This window comes from Polyodon spathula, chromosome 5 (assembly GCF_017654505.1).
Source record: "Polyodon spathula isolate WHYD16114869_AA chromosome 5, ASM1765450v1, whole genome shotgun sequence".
Classification (NCBI taxonomy): Eukaryota; Metazoa; Chordata; class Actinopteri; order Acipenseriformes; family Polyodontidae; genus Polyodon; species Polyodon spathula.
This window is the reverse complement of record NC_054538.1, coordinates 31,350,416-31,366,361: the sequence shown is the minus strand read 5'-3', so window position 1 is coordinate 31,366,361 and position 15,946 is coordinate 31,350,416. Positions and strand designations below refer to the sequence as shown.

The following is a 15,946-nucleotide window of genomic DNA, read 5'->3' as shown; positions in this document are numbered from 1 at the left end:
GAAGCAAGTTTGTCTCTTCAAAACTCTGTAGAACTTTTACCCACAAAAGACTTGAAGTAGCTTTTCAGACCTTTTCCTTCAGACATGGCTTCATTAGACAGTTTACTTGATTTGACAAAGCTATCTAGAGCTGCAATAATGTTGGGGCACTTTGCAGCAGGGCAAATTGCTTCGATTCAAGCGCTTCACCTCGTTTCACTGAAGCAATGTAGAAAGCAACTTGTTTTTTCTTTCAGTATAACCCATCTTTCGGGGCTGCCACTGAAAAGAACGCATAGCCAATTTACACAACCAAAAAAAGTGGCTATTTCGCAGCATTATTCTACAGCATGCACTCCAGCTAGATTCAGAGAATGAGAAACACAGCGAGAATATGTGGCAAGTGTATTTTTTTCACAAATATGAGATTGTACACCTTTTGACTTTTCCAGACATACTGGCTCTGTTGTCAGAACCTAGGCCTCTGCAATCAACAATGTCAATGCCATGTTTTTGCAATCCTTGTTGCAGCATTTCTGCAATTTCCTGCCTACTCTCTTTTGCAAAATCAATCGACTCAATAAAATGTTTGTAAATGTTCTATTCTCCGGCCTCTGTCATTGTGCACATGCCTCAGTACATTTTGTTCTCTGGGAGATGTTTGGAGTAGTGTCAAATCACAGAAAAATAAATACATTCTCTCCTCTGTTAGAATCGTGTTAAAAACATGCTGACCACAATTCAATAAATTAATTCTGACTTTCCCAGGATAGATAATGAGGTTGCATTTTTTTCTCCTTTTTATTGACTTTGTTTTATCTTTTTGTAAGTGATCATGCAGAAGGGGGTCATAGTGCAATGTTAGTTCAAATAGACCCAAGAAATTGCCATTGTGAACATCATTAATTGTGGAACTGCTTCCTTGAAATGCCAAATTTAGATGCTCAAAACAACGTTACTTCCAAAAGTCTCTAGTAAAGCTTTGCTCTTTTCTGCTTCTGATTGTATTTGCTTCTGAAGCTGGCTATTGATCCCTGTCCCTTGTAAAGCCTGCTTCAGGTTTTTCCATTGACAGTAACAATGCTAATGCTGACTACTCCTCTCATGCTCGGGAAGTTATCGTATAATTTGTGGCACTTGCTATTTTCCTCAGTGAACCATTCTTTGTTGCACAGTGCGCTACAAGATTTTTTTTCTCCAGCTCATTAGAAAAACAGCAAACAAGGGTTGCATAAGTAAGGCTCCTTTACTCTTGCGCCACGTTAACCAACCTCCCTTTACCTTCTCCCAGCCATTTTGAATACAGAAAATACTCTGGAATGACCAACCATCAGAATCTAACATCATAGATTTAGCTAATTCCGTAAAGTCAAAATGGCTTTTTTGACAACACGATATTCTGCCTCTCAAAATCAGTTATTCTCTCTGGCCACAGACTTGGGTCATTTATGTAAAACAAGTCAGTCGTATCCTTTTCGGGGTGGTCTGTTGCTGAGCTTTTTTTTTTTTTCTTGTGGTGAGTGAGCAGTGTCAGATTCCAACGCAGGGTTTATGTCCACGTTGTTACTAGACCCAGGCCCACGGGCACATTCTCCTTGTGAAAATGCGTTGATTTTTTCTTTGATTTACATCACTTACAAAATACTTAAAGGGTTCCTGCTTCTCAGCTTCAATTTGCTTTTTTCTTTCTCCTTGCTGTCTTCACTTTCACGAGCCGGATTTATGATGGTACATATTTTGAATCAATCAAACGTCATTTTTAAGCACTGAGTGAGCGAGAGCATAATGCATACGCAATGATGGTACATACGTGTGTGATGTCTGTTGCGTGCTCTCGAGCAAATCTGTTTCAAACAAACCGGCCCTCAGACAAGGGGACGGGACATGGGACACGGACATTTAAAGCTCATGGCATGATCTCGTGGAGAGTAAGAACATATTTCCAGGACTTATAAGGAAATGTGTTTTGGCAGTATAATGAAAAAAATAAAAAAATAAAGATCTGGTCCCCTTCCCCCCCAGGCATCAGGCCCAGGACAACTATCAGGGTTGTCCACCCAGCCCCCCAGCCCCACCCACCCCCATCCGGCAGTACAACCAACTAACATAATTGTATAATTTGCGTAAATCAATGTTCAATCAATAGTCTCCTCTTGCTTCACAGGATATTGCTGAACTATGGGATAAAAGTATTTTGATCCTTATTGACAGACTCATACAAAATTTTTACCTTCTGAGGAGATGAAAAATCAATTAAACATGCACTTTTTGATTTTTAGTTCCGAATTTGAATATTGAAAAACTAAATTGTGGCAAAAGGTCGATCTTACAATTTTTTTTTATTTTCCAAATCTTGTGAATCAGTGACGTGTGAAAAAAACCTAAATTAGAATGTCAACACGTAGCATAGTAGTTCTTTTGTGGAAGCTGTACTGTTTTCTTCCTTGCTATGCATCCTGAAGCCTTGGAGTAACATCCAATATAGTGTTTGATGATATTATTATTATTATTATGATTGTTATTCTATCATCATTATTTATATATAGTGCCTTTCATTGTGGACCACCATCAATCACAAAGCGCTTTACAGAGTTAGGGCTGTGAACTGTGCATTATATGCAGAGTCACTTAAAATAGGACATTGATTTAATGTCTCATCTGCAGGACGGAGCACATGGAGGTTAAGTGACTTGCTCAGGGTACACAGTGAGTCAGTCAGTGGCAGAGTTGGGATCTGAGCTAGTGACAGTCTGGTTACAAGCCCTGGACTTTAACTACTGGCCCACACTGCCTCCCAAAATTAGCATTATATAGAATCCTGCGCCTTCTGGTTTAATGGTATTCTGTTATTACTATTCAAATCAAATTCCTTTGCCTATGCAATCCCTAATTTTGCCAATAAGGCATTCTTGAAACTCTAAAGTAGTAAATCCTCTACTTTTGACAGCGTTCATAAAATATGGCTAAACTGATACAATGCCCAAAAAGGCAATTTTTGCCAAAATAAGGAAAAAAGAATCATCCAAGCTCTTGATTAAGACCGTTGTATAACCACATGAGCACCTAAATATTTGGGTTTGGGAATTGTTATTCATTGAAGTGCATTACCTTGTGTGTCTAAATGTGTTAATTTCTTTCTTTCATTCTTTATTTATTTATTATTTGGAGAAGCAAATTACATAAAAAAAACAAAAAAAAACAAACAAAATTGACAGACTTCATGTTAAGATATCCCAAAGTGCATAAACAGTATCTACAGCTAACCCATTAATAAGCTTGAGTAGTTTCAAATTCAAACAGAACCTGTGAAACTCCAATTTACAATAAAATGAGTTTATTTAAAATGCTGTTTCGTAAATCAATAAAAGCTTTCCTGTAGTAGGGATATGGATTAAATTGCCTGTTTAGTAGGTACCTTTGGAACAGTTGAGTACCATGATAACATGGAAAGATAGATAAAGAGAAATGCATTTATCTACAAATATTTTACACCATTTAGGTGGGGCTGATTGTCTGAAGTATGAAGATGAATACAGATATTAATCCTAGGTCGCTTATACTAGGCTCATTTAAAAACTCTCTACTTGGAAGTCTGTTCTAGGTTGGTTAATTTCTCAATACTAGTGGCACTTTGCACATTTTAAAGCACTCTGCATTGTAACATTCTAATATTTGATGTGTATTTTAAGTAAGAGTTATGAGGTACATATTGCAGAGAAGGGCATTATGATATTATTCAATATTATCTGGAGCAAGGTCTTTCTTGCCAGAAGCAACTTGATTATAGGTAACTGCAATTTGCATTAGGCTTCCTGTTTTTATGGCATCTCTGATTTTCGATAACAACTTTTCTGAATGTTGCCTGCTGGTGGTTCAGCTTTCATATGGATTGTTACTGCTTTTTGTGAACAGATCAAAAACAATTATACTTCTACCGCTATAGGTCGATGCTTCAAATATGCAAACGCTGTTGCTAAAGAGGATTAGGAAGGAAATTGGGACTTCATCATTGTAGACATTGAATCGGTTGATTGCAGTAGCATATGGGAAAAACACTTGTTTAATCATACAAGTCAATGTTTTCTTTCTGAAGGCACTCAATAACCCATTTGCACAATTTTAACACGGTTGGCAATCAAGCATCATTTAGGGCTTGACAGCAACAGTCCAAAAGTAAATTCTGTGTGCCAGTGTTCTGTGAATGTGTGATTTATGGGATGTTGTCCCCCAAGTCCATGCTGTTGATAGTTCTATCCTGTCTATTTTTATATCCTAAATTGCAGAGTTTACAGAGGTGTAAGCATCGAAAATTAAATCCAGAGGGCAGACTGCAACAAAGCATTTGGAGAAGCTGAAGACAACTAGCCTATTTTGATGCTTCCTCAAGAGAGATAACAGACTGTGTTCAAATAATGAGACTGAGGCAAGACTGTCGGGCTGCACACATTGTTGTTTGTGTCCTGCTGAAAGCCTGTCATTCCGCATACTGAATTGCTTCTCCACTGACCAAAGTGAGTTTATAGGAATACATGTCAGTTTATTTTTGGACGGCTCTTCAGTGTAATTTTATAGGACCATGCTGTCTTTCCCATGCATTACAATGAAAGAAAATGAATACCTTCCCCAGAGGCTTCTATTGCACAATCAGTATGGGGCTATTGAACAGGCATTGACTGCTATTTCCCACCCAACCTTCCCTTCTCCTTGAAAAAACTGTAATGAAATAATGTAGCCAGGCAACAACATAATTATTTACAGTATACCTATAGTTACTTAGTGCAACATTGAGACCAGTCCATCACCTGAAATATTGCACCACCTTATTCATCAAAATATTGTTACACACCACTGATTACTGATGGGTATAATTTTACTGAAAACAAAGCAAAAAAATCAAATGTTAAATAGTGTGAAAGTATGACCAATGCAAGTCTTTTTTAGTTAGTTTAATTAATTATTCGTTAAATATGCTCATGTTACTTACCTAATGGGATGGATGTGCCTGCTTGTTGGACGATTAGGGGTTGAAAATGGACGCATCACTTTCATTGTCTTGGCACTTAGTACTGATTTGCCAAAACTCCACAATTTTTGATTTTTGTTGAAAAGCATTCTTCATAGTACGTTCACATTCAAGTTCAGTCACGAGGTTTATCTGCAGTGTCTTTGCAATTCGTATCTAAATGGCGCTTTAATTTGTTTGGCACCGTGCTTTCTGCTGCTAAATTAAAGCAACAGATGACACATTGTGGCCTTCTCAGTTTTTACCGTTGACAGTAAAGCTACAATAAATGTAATATGGGTCATATTTTTGTGATCTGCTCAATGACTTGGATATAGATGCCTGAACTCAGTCAAAGGCGTCCATCTTCATAAAGTACTTGATAAAGCTGTTCCAATCCATTGCACTAACAATGTCTTTCTTTTAATGACATGCCAATAAATCTTAGGTGTGTCGCAAAAGTGTCTTACTGTATATTGAAATGGTTGGATTTCAAAGTCATTGCTAATGACACTGACCACTAACGCTAATTGGCTGCACTTTCACACACATTAGCAATGAGTTTGAACACCAAAAAACCCCCCACAAACAATTAAATAGACTGAGACTGAGACTGAAATAGACTTAGTGATTAGTGATACACAGTTTGGGAAACACTGATCTAGACAAATTGCCAGTTCCATTGAATTTTGTTGACATCTCCATGATGTGGCTGTTAATTGCGTTGTGATCACTGAAAGGGTAAGTTGATTTTAAAATGAGGCTGAGACAGAGGCTTGTTTTTATAGTTCAATCTAATATACATAGAAAATGGATACATCAGCAGAATTATAGTGAAGTTCTTGTATATTGCAGACAATAAATTGTCTTCACCTTTATAAACCCATTTAAGGTGTCTGATTGTTATTTGTTAAAAAAACAAAAACAAATAAAGATGTTATCCCTGAAAGAAGTAATGATTTATAGTCATCTTTTTAAACAACTGTAGTCATTTGCATCGTGCTGACAAATGTGCATTCGTCTGCGAAGGCTATGTAGGTGTGCTTGCTGGAAATGTAAAAACTTTTCACACCAGATATTGATTTGAATATTCATTAAGTGTGTTTCTGTTTATTTATTTATTTATTTAAATTTATTTTTTATAACTGAGGTTAGTTTCAGGGTTAAACATACTCCACAGGGATAGTGTTGCAATATGTACTTTTGCACTACTATTTATATGTCAGTGTCTTTACTGGTTCTTTTTTTTTCTTTCATTCTAGCCCCCAAGAGTTTTAACTAAAATGTCATTATAAGCTTTCTGGGCTATGTTTTATGCATTGGTTTGGTAATTGTTCGCACAGCAGTGAACCAGCAGCATCAAGTTTCTTGGGAGAATAATACATTATGCAAGCTTTCATGACCAGAGGTCTTTTGAATAGCATCTTTTGCAGGTTGTTATTTGTTTATTTAGCAGGTGCCTTTATCCAAGGCGACATACAGAGACTATGCATCAGCTGTAGAGTCACTTACAACTATGTCTCACCCGAAAGACAGAGCACAAGGAGGTTAAGTGACTTGGTGAGGGTCACACAATCAGTCAGTGGCTGAGCTGGGATTTGAATTGGGGACGTCTTGGTTACAAGCCCTTTTCTTTAACCACTGGACCACATACCTCCAGGAGTGATATCAGCAGACTGAGGGATATTAATGACCCTGTCGACCCTGAGGTTTCCTGATTATAACTCCTCAAATCCAGGCTTCATTTAGATGTTAAACTTGCAGAATTCTGTAAATCGGAACAAAACTTTTAATTTATGAAAGTTCAAACTGGTTATTGTTTTTTGAGAAGCATAAAGGAAAATTGAGGGCTAGCTGAAAGAAAAAACACAGAATAAAGGAGGGTACAACTGGTTCATGTAAACCAGTGTTTCCATAGTGCTGTCCTTAATGTGCCTTAAGCTACTTTCACACTGGCGCGCCTACCCGGGTTAGAGACCAGTGTAGTGTGAAACCATGTACCTGGGTCGTACCAGGGTTGATCTGGGTCATAGTGACCCACCTCAGGATGTAGATTTGCCCCAACTGGTTGATACACCCTACAGCCCCATCATTACTTTAAAAAAAATGGAAGCCATCACAAATGTATGCTTAAAGTTAAGTTTTAAAATATGTAGCAGCCGATAGGTTAAGCAAATACTCCTGCAAAGACTGTCTTGTTTTCCTTTTGCCAACCCAGAATATAAACCATGCAGCTAATCTCTGCAAAACCGTGACGTTATGTACAAGTGGGAATAAACCAGAAAATTTATAAATATGAAACAAAAAACTATAAAGGACATTCTTATTGAAAATGTAATTATTAGGTTTGGCTCCGTGGGGAGAACCACTTGACACAGAGCACTCAAGCGATTAATTATTCTTATAAAGAGCACTTGCATTTTCATCACAGAAGAAATGTATTCTTTACAAATCATATGTTATTTATTTTTGTTACCAACTCTTTATTTTCACGCTAATTGATTTTTTTTTTTGCCTGGTTGTTGTTATTTAAGCAGTAATGAGTCTGAGCTTCCATCTTACCTTCAGGGTTCATAGTGAGCTTCTTAGGGCCTGATCCTCTCTGTGAAGGTATCTTCAGTCATAAAGCTGAATATTGCAACAGAATTGCATAATTATATTGATTTTAATTGATAACATACATACATCGTTATAACCAAATGTGAAAATTATAGAAGTAAAACGTACTGTTGTCTGGAAAATAATGTTAAGCTTGTTATGCCTTGCCGGCTTTTGATGTGGTAACAGAATCATAGTCTGTTCAAAATCCAGTAAGGTGACATTATAAAAAATAGCTGAGTGCCAAACCAATAAAGACAGGAGTGATTGATATGCTATGCCCTCTTTCTTCTGTAGATTTCCTCTAGTTTTACTGTGTTGCGTAGTTTCCAGCAGTTAGTCACTAATCACAGTTGTATTCACTTCACATATGATGTGTAGGGAAAAGATGCAATAGCTTTTTACAGCCTAACTCTGAATACTTCTAACCACCCTGGACAGGACCAAGACATAAAATTATGAAGAAGCTATTTGAAAATGTATTGGTTATAATTTTGCAAACTTATTGTTGTCTGATGTTCTGTACCAGCACCCACTTCTTATGGATTTTTGTTTTCATGTTTTAAATGATTAATTTTTTATAGTCAACTTTTAGGAATTTCTAGTGGCACACGTGCGCCTAAATTAAAATTTAAGTTCTTACAAGTTGCATATGCGACCAAATTAGTCTCACTGCAGAGTCTTGTTATGATGCGTTGTTTCCGATTTAGTTCCTGAGAGTAGTCGTTGCTGTTATTATTATTGACGTGTATTTTCTGCAAAACATTGTTATCCTGTCGGTTAAGAAAAGGGTTAATGCAACGCTTGTTTTAACGTTGTCTTTATTACGCTGGCCAGAGGTACGCACTTACAACTGTATTGTCATATTTTCTACATTTTCTTTAAATTCTCAAATTTAATAATTTGAAACCCAGATAGTAAAAAGAGACCTGGGTAGCAGCTGGTCATTTGAAACCCAGGTTTTACCCGCGTTTTTGGTTACCCGTGCAGACCTCTAATCCCGGGTCCTTACAATATATACATTATAATAGAAACTGCTTCTTGAGTTTTACCTTTTCTTGACACGTTATAACAGGGTAGCACTGTGTGTGTGTGTATGTACAGTGCCTAATAGAAAATCTACACCCCCTTTCAAATTTTTCACCTTTTGTTGCCTTATAGCATGGAATTAAAATGCATTAAAATAGTTTTTTTTTTGTTGTTCATTTATCTACACATCCTACTTCACAACTTCCAAGTGAAAAAAAAAATCTAGAAATTTGTAGAAAATTAATTAAAAATAAAAACTGAAATAGCTTGGCTGGATAAGTGTCCACCCTCTTGTAATAGCAATCCTAAATTAGCTCAGTTGTAACCAATCACCTTCAAAATCACACACAGAGTTAAGTGGCCTCCACCTGTGTTAACTTGTAGTGATTCACATGATTTCAGGATAAATTCAGCAGTTCCTGTGGTTCCCTCTGCTGGGTAGTGCATTTCAAAGCAAAGACTCAACCATGAGCACCAAGACGCTCCAAACTGGGTGCGAGCAAGGAAGAGACTGATCAGAGAGGCTACCAAGAGGCCAATGGCAACTTTGCAAGAGCTACAGGCTTTTATGGCCAAGACTGGTCAAAGTGTGCATGTGACAACAATATCCCAAGCACTCCACAAATCTGGCCTGTATGGTAGGGTGGCAAAAAGGAAGCCATTACTCAAGAAAGCCCACCTTGAATCCCATTTGAAGTATGCAAAAAAAAAGACGCAATTCTGTAGCCATGTATCAAAAAGTTTTGTGGTCTGACGAAACTAAATTGGACCTTTTTGGTCTAAATGCAAAACGTTATGTTTGGCGCATCACCCAAAGAACACCATCCCTACAGTGAAGCATGGTGGCAGTAGCATTATGTTATGGGGATGTTTCTCATCGGCAGGGACTGGGGCACTTAGGATAGAAGGGAAAATGAATGGAGAAAAATACAGAGAAGTCCTTGAGGAAAACCTGCTGCCCGCTGCAAGAAAGCTGAAACTGGGACGGAAGTTCACTGTTCAGCATGACAACGACCCAAAGCACACAGCTAAAGCGACATTGGAGTGGCTAAGGAACAAAAAGGTAAATGTCCTTGAGTGGCCCAGTCAGAGTCCCGACCTAAATCCAATCGAAAATTTGTGGCATGACTTGAAGATTGCTGTCTGTCAGCGCTCCCCAAAAACTTGACAGAGCTTGAACAGTTTTGTAAAGAAGAATGGTCAAATATAACCAAATCTAGGTGTGCAAAGTTGGTTGAGACCTATCCCAACAGACTGACAGCTGTAATTGCTGACAAAGGTGTTTTCACCAAGTATTAACTCAGGGGGGTGGAGATTTATCCAATTATGATCTTTCAGTTTGGTATTTTTAATATATCATTTTTTTCTCAGTAAAAACTTTTTTCCCTAAACATTGTGGAGTATGGTGCATAGATAAGTGGAAAAATTCCTCATTTCAATGCATGAAACTCTGTGGCACTGACACAACAAAATGTGAGTTCAAGAGGGTGTAGACTTTTTATAGGCACTGTATATACCCACCCCTTGTTATATTGCCTCTCCCTATACTGCTTATTCAGATATATTGCTGTCCTGGAGTTGGCTGCCCATTTTTACAGTCTAACTGTGCATGCATAGCTGCAATATAAGTAGGCAATTCAACTTAGATTTGCTGTTCGTTTTATTTCATATTGCACATCAGAAGAAAAATATACAAAACAAATATAAACAATTAATATCATAATGTTATCATGTATGCAGGCATTGCACAATAACACAAAGCAAATTAAATATCTTCTTGATGAAGCGGTTTCTGTTTTAGCTAATGAGGTGTTCATTCTTCTAGCAATTCACTAGCAATACTGACAAGGCTGTGACGTCAGCTCCCTAGCAACAAACCTCCTATGTTTGGAATGGGATTCTTTCAATGCAGCTGGTTCGTGCATTTGAGAAAGGAGAGGAATACTCAAGAAATTAATTTGAGACTTAATTTGATGAGAAGCAATTATCCTCTACAGTACAAATTCAAACTGCATACTGCTTTTTATAGGAAAAGCGGGTTGCGTAGAGGATTTATACTGGACGCACCCAATAAAACGAGGGAGTGGTTGCACAGTATTTCTTATTAGCCTATTTGTTTTTCTATGGGTCTCTCGCTATGTCACGGCCCTCTATATATAGCAGATTTATATTGGACCCTGTCACCCGTGGTATAGTGTGTGTGACAGTGACAGGATTGGTCTTCCTTTGGGTTCGTGCCCCACTAAAGACGTGACCCAGAGACTTAATTTGATATTTGTGCACTTTCTGCACACGTGTATTGCCAAAATAAATAAAAAACAAAGCAACCACAAACCTAGCTCAGCTTTGGAGTGCTAACTAAACACCTTGCAGGTCCCTGACAAACATGCAGGACAGCTAGGCTGTTTACCTGAAATACAAAATATATAAACACTTTTAGACAAACACACACAAACAATACGTAGGTTTTGCACAGTACATTTTCATGGTATACAACATCATCAGGCTCTTCACACAACAGCAGCCTGGCTGCGCTCCTTTTATACCTGGCAGCTTTACAATAACGAGGCCAACTGCCAAAACAATTAACAAATAATAAATAAATCAACTAATACATAAATAAAAATAAAATCTAGGAGAAGTTTATAAATTTTTAACTAATGTCAGTCGGTTTTTATAACTAATGAAGGCAAAGCTCTTATTTTAGTGTAGGAGTGAATGTTCAGAGTCTTGACATTTCCATCCAGAGATTCTACCATTCAGATTGTTTGCTTCTGCTCATTAAGTCCCAAAAGCAGTTTGGTTTTACAGAGCTTTACAAAAGTCCACTCAACTCTCCACATGTTGATATTGCTAAAAGTTACCTCTGGTGGTTGTGTGTTAGTTGTACAGAGGAGAATTTGTGTTAACTATATCAGTTAAGTATTAAAGTACTGTATTTTTGTTGTCAACCCCTTTTCCCAAATTATGACTTAAGTAGTCTGTTATATTGTCTGTTAATAGAATCCAAATCCTAACATTGAGATATGATCCTTGTTTAGTAGTCCTTGAGTGTGAAGTTTAATAGCTTGTAGGTTTCTTTTTATCCCGTTGCATTGCTGGTAAATGTAAATTGTTGGTAAATTCAGTGTTTTTTAATCAGCTAATTTCAGAGACACATTCTTCTAAATGTTTCAAAATATCAGATTTGTTTAATGCCAAATAACCAATATGTTATATCCAGACTACTATATTTTTCACAAATACTTTAGCTACAGACCTGTGATTGTTAGCATGGATTAGAATAATGCTAGAAGCCAATCATATCCCATTTTTAATAGCTTGAGCGCTTTCCATTTTATAGGTGAACACCATATCTTATTCATATCAAAGAAAATCTTAATTTGCCCCTTGATAAAACTGTAGTGTCAAGAATTTTGAATTGTGTAGAAAGTGGTTTTAAAATACATCAGTTATCACTTTGTCGTATTAAACTGTATGTGAAGATTAATTACCGCTGTTGGCAGCATGTGGGCAAATGTTTTGTGATTTTTACGTATAGAATTGAGAACTGTATTGGCAGTTTAATGCATTTGAGATTTTATACTATACACAATTTATTTAGGTGTTTCCATCAGTAATTTTATGCTTCAGCTCCAATCAGTCTTGAAATCCATGTAGCTTAACACAGTATGGAGGCCACACTCCATAAAGCTGGGTAAGCAGACAGAAGAATAGAAAGAACCGGTACAGCTACTTGCTTGTAGATTGCTTTGGTTTAATCCTGACTTCTTCTACTGAATATATAATTCATGTTTCTACTTCCCTCTGGGGCTGTGATGCTAGTATCTGAAAGGCTTTGGTTTGTTAAACTCTGTATTTGAATAAATCAAGGGTCAAGCTAACAAGGTAGTCCATGTCATTTCCTGCTGGAAACAGCAACTTGTAATGATGTATCTGTTTTCCAAACCAGATGCTGAAATATTTACAGCAGCTTGAAGTAATAACAAAGTGTCTGTTTGCAGGTAGCAGTCATTATCTCTGGTCGTTTGCATGGATGTTATTTATACTGACAGTCGGTCCAGCTAGAAAGTGGTTTCTCTGTGTCTGGGTGTTGGGCGCCTCATGTTATAAGAGTCGTTGTTTTGCACAGTTTATATAATGTAGAATTTGTATTAATTGGGTACAAGTTTAAGTCTGTTTCGTATTGTGTTTTTTGATGATGTGATATTTGCATTGAACCCTGTTAAAGCTTGGAAAGTATTGCAACGGGAATTAAGTACAGTGATTCTTGGATCTGGGGTCGGAACGGTTTAGTAACCAGGTCTTTACACATTCAGGCACATTCAGTTTTCAAGCACTTAATGTCAGTGTTAACCCTTCAAGGACTGGGATTGTGTTAACACAAACATTCTGAAGTGGGCTTCTAGGGCTGCGATCGTGTAAACCCAATCATTCTGAAGTGGGCTTCTAGGGCTGCGATCGTGTAAACCCAATCATTCTGAAGTGGGCTTCTAGGGCTGCGATCGTGTAAACACGATAACAAACGCACTTTGTTTTTATAACTTACAGGGCCTCCGTATTTTGCAGTACAGGCTTGAAACATGTCCCTCCATGTCATTGAGAGGGGCATTTACTGTCTAAAGGGTGGAGATACTTTTGGCACCGCTGAGACCGAAAACATCACAGCCTGCTTCGTAAGAAAGACATGGGAAAACTCTGTAAATCTGATGTATTTGACAGTATATTAGAACATTTTATTCTGTCTCCATGTGTTTTATTTATATATTTTTATAATTATATATTGCGTAGTTTCCAGCAGTTAGTCACTAATCACAGTTGTATTCACTGCACATGTGATGTGTAGGGAAAAGATGCAATAGCTTTTTACAGCCTAACTCTGAATACTTCTAACCACCCTGGACAGGACCAAGACATTAAATTATGAAGAAGCTATGTATTAGCTTATTGTTGTCTGATGTTCTGTTCCAGCACCCACTTATTATGGATACATTAAAAAAATACCTGTCTATCTTTCTCTCTCTCTTTTCTTTTCTCCATCTTGCTCTCTTTCTTTTCTCTATCTATTTATTTATCTATCTATCTATATTCGAGGTTGGCACGGGTAGAAAATCCGGAACCGGTGCCTGGATCTTTTTCGGGGGGGGGATCACATATTAATGTTTTAAGTGCATGATACATATACTACTTAACGCACACATACATTTAGTCTCTTCAGATCTGTAGACTTGTGTAACCTTTTTTTATATTACATGTGTTATATATAATATACTTTTACAACATTTATAAATATCAAGAAACAAGTGGATATAAGCAGATACATTTTTATGAACTAAAGTTATGGGGTATTGTTTTTTCCTTATTACTGATGATAATGGAATGAATACCTATTATTTTATTTATAAATATTTATTTAGAGAAAATAAAGAGAGGTGTCCATTATTGCTTATAAAGACCCTGGCAATAAACGTGTATTATGTCATTGCAATCACTGAGGTTAAACAATGTCTTGTAATTTGACCAAACATCAATATTTTTCAACGAAACGTTCAACTAGTGAAAGGTCCCTCGGGTCATAGAATAACACATTTTTATACATGTATCAAAAAAAAAAAAAAAATACAGCCAAAAAACACCTGGTCCTGGGGGAGCATCCCACTGAAAAATGCCTGGTCCTGAAAGGGTTAAAGGTTTTTCTTTTCTTGCCACGCTCAAAAAAATAAATAAAATAATGGAGCCGGCAAAAACAATTTTATATTTAAGGGTTTTAGTTTCCTATGGAAATTCGCCTTGTGTAGGAAATCATATGCTGCAAGCTAGTGAGGATGTATTACTATAATTTAAAAGCAGTCTCTTCACTTAATAAATATTAGTTGTTCATTGTGTGTTATAATTAATCAACCAGGGTATACATATATAGCACATTAAAAACTTAAATGAGCTTCGTTATCTTTCTTTTAATGAATTTGCCAATATGTATGCATGTATGTATTTATTTATGTATTATAATGATTGCTTTGAGGATATTACCAGAAGCCAGTCTGTATTACATGCTTTGCAAGTGTATTAAAAGTAGTAAATACACTGTAATTTGTAGAAAAATGTGAATTTGCTACAACAGCAAAAAGTTATTCTTGAAGCAGTGGAATTGCACAGTTAGATTTATTGTTACAAGTGGAAGATCTAATGAAAAGTACAATTATGGTCTTCAGATATTATAAACCTTTTACCATGTAACCTTCATTCCACCAGTATTATCTAGGCCGTCCATGCTGTGAAACCCAAAAGAGTTTTCATTAAGAGAAGGTTATAAGCTATTTCATGAAGTAATGATGCATGCAGCTTAAGATAATGACACCGTGGTCTGATAGTGATTATAGCTTACTTTTTTGCTTTTAATATTGAAATGCTTTGCAAATGGCACCAGGTACCCTTCAGGTTTAAATGATTAATGCAAGCTGGAACTAGAGATGGGCATTTCAACTAGTTTCCTATTCGAATACACAGGGGCCAACATTATCATGTATTTGAATACCTGAAATAAAGAATAAAAGGCAAATACGTGTGTGTCCTACAGCAGACCGCATAAAAAGTGTAAGCCGTTAAACTTCACGCTTCATAGGAGCTGGCCGAGTTCATGAAGTCTACAAACAAGCAAAGTGTACAAACAATGTCCAAGACGAGATTTTTTTGTTCGGGTTACTTTGTTCATTCAGTAACCTGTAAATAATGGAAAACAAGAAACGTATCTGGTTGTACTTTTAATGGTCAGTGGAAATGTTTACGTTACTCCATCCATTCATAGAAAGTCAATAGTAAATGTTTTTACATTATACTGCAGTCCACAGAGTTAAAAAATAAATAAAAAAACTACCTCTCCACTGTTTTCCCAGTCATTGTGTTCTGCTTAGCATTTAGTATGCCTTTTATATTCAAAATAAAGCTAAATTAGCATTCTAATTTCATTGTTACTAAAGTTAGGCTTCCGTTTTAACACTTGCTGTATCAGTTTGTTTACAAATTTAAAGTGCTCCCAGAAGATGTTTCATGGCTACCTAGCAACAGCGGCTGTGTGCAATCATTACAGGGGAACTCAAGCGGGGGATCTGTTAACATTAGCTGAAAACAAGGCAACAAAATTGGCAACAATTTCAAACAGAATATGTTTAATGTAGAATGTTGCTGTTACAAGCATGCCTTGATTAATTATGGTCCTTGCGTTTTTAATATGCCAATCTCATTCACATGAACACGCAGGGTTTAACACTGATTCTGAATACTTGTCAAGTATCAGCATTTAAAATAGACACGTTTGCTTCTACTAGAAGCTAATAGAAG

The 15,946-nt window shown here is 36.8% G+C and overlaps 1 protein-coding gene across 9 annotated transcripts in view; it reads left to right on the top strand.

The window, feature by feature from the left end:
• LOC121315838 (utrophin-like) overlaps positions 1–15,946 on the top strand; it is a 245,099-nt gene that overhangs the window by 102,158 nt on the left and 126,995 nt on the right. The gene's annotated exons all lie outside the window — the stretch shown is intronic.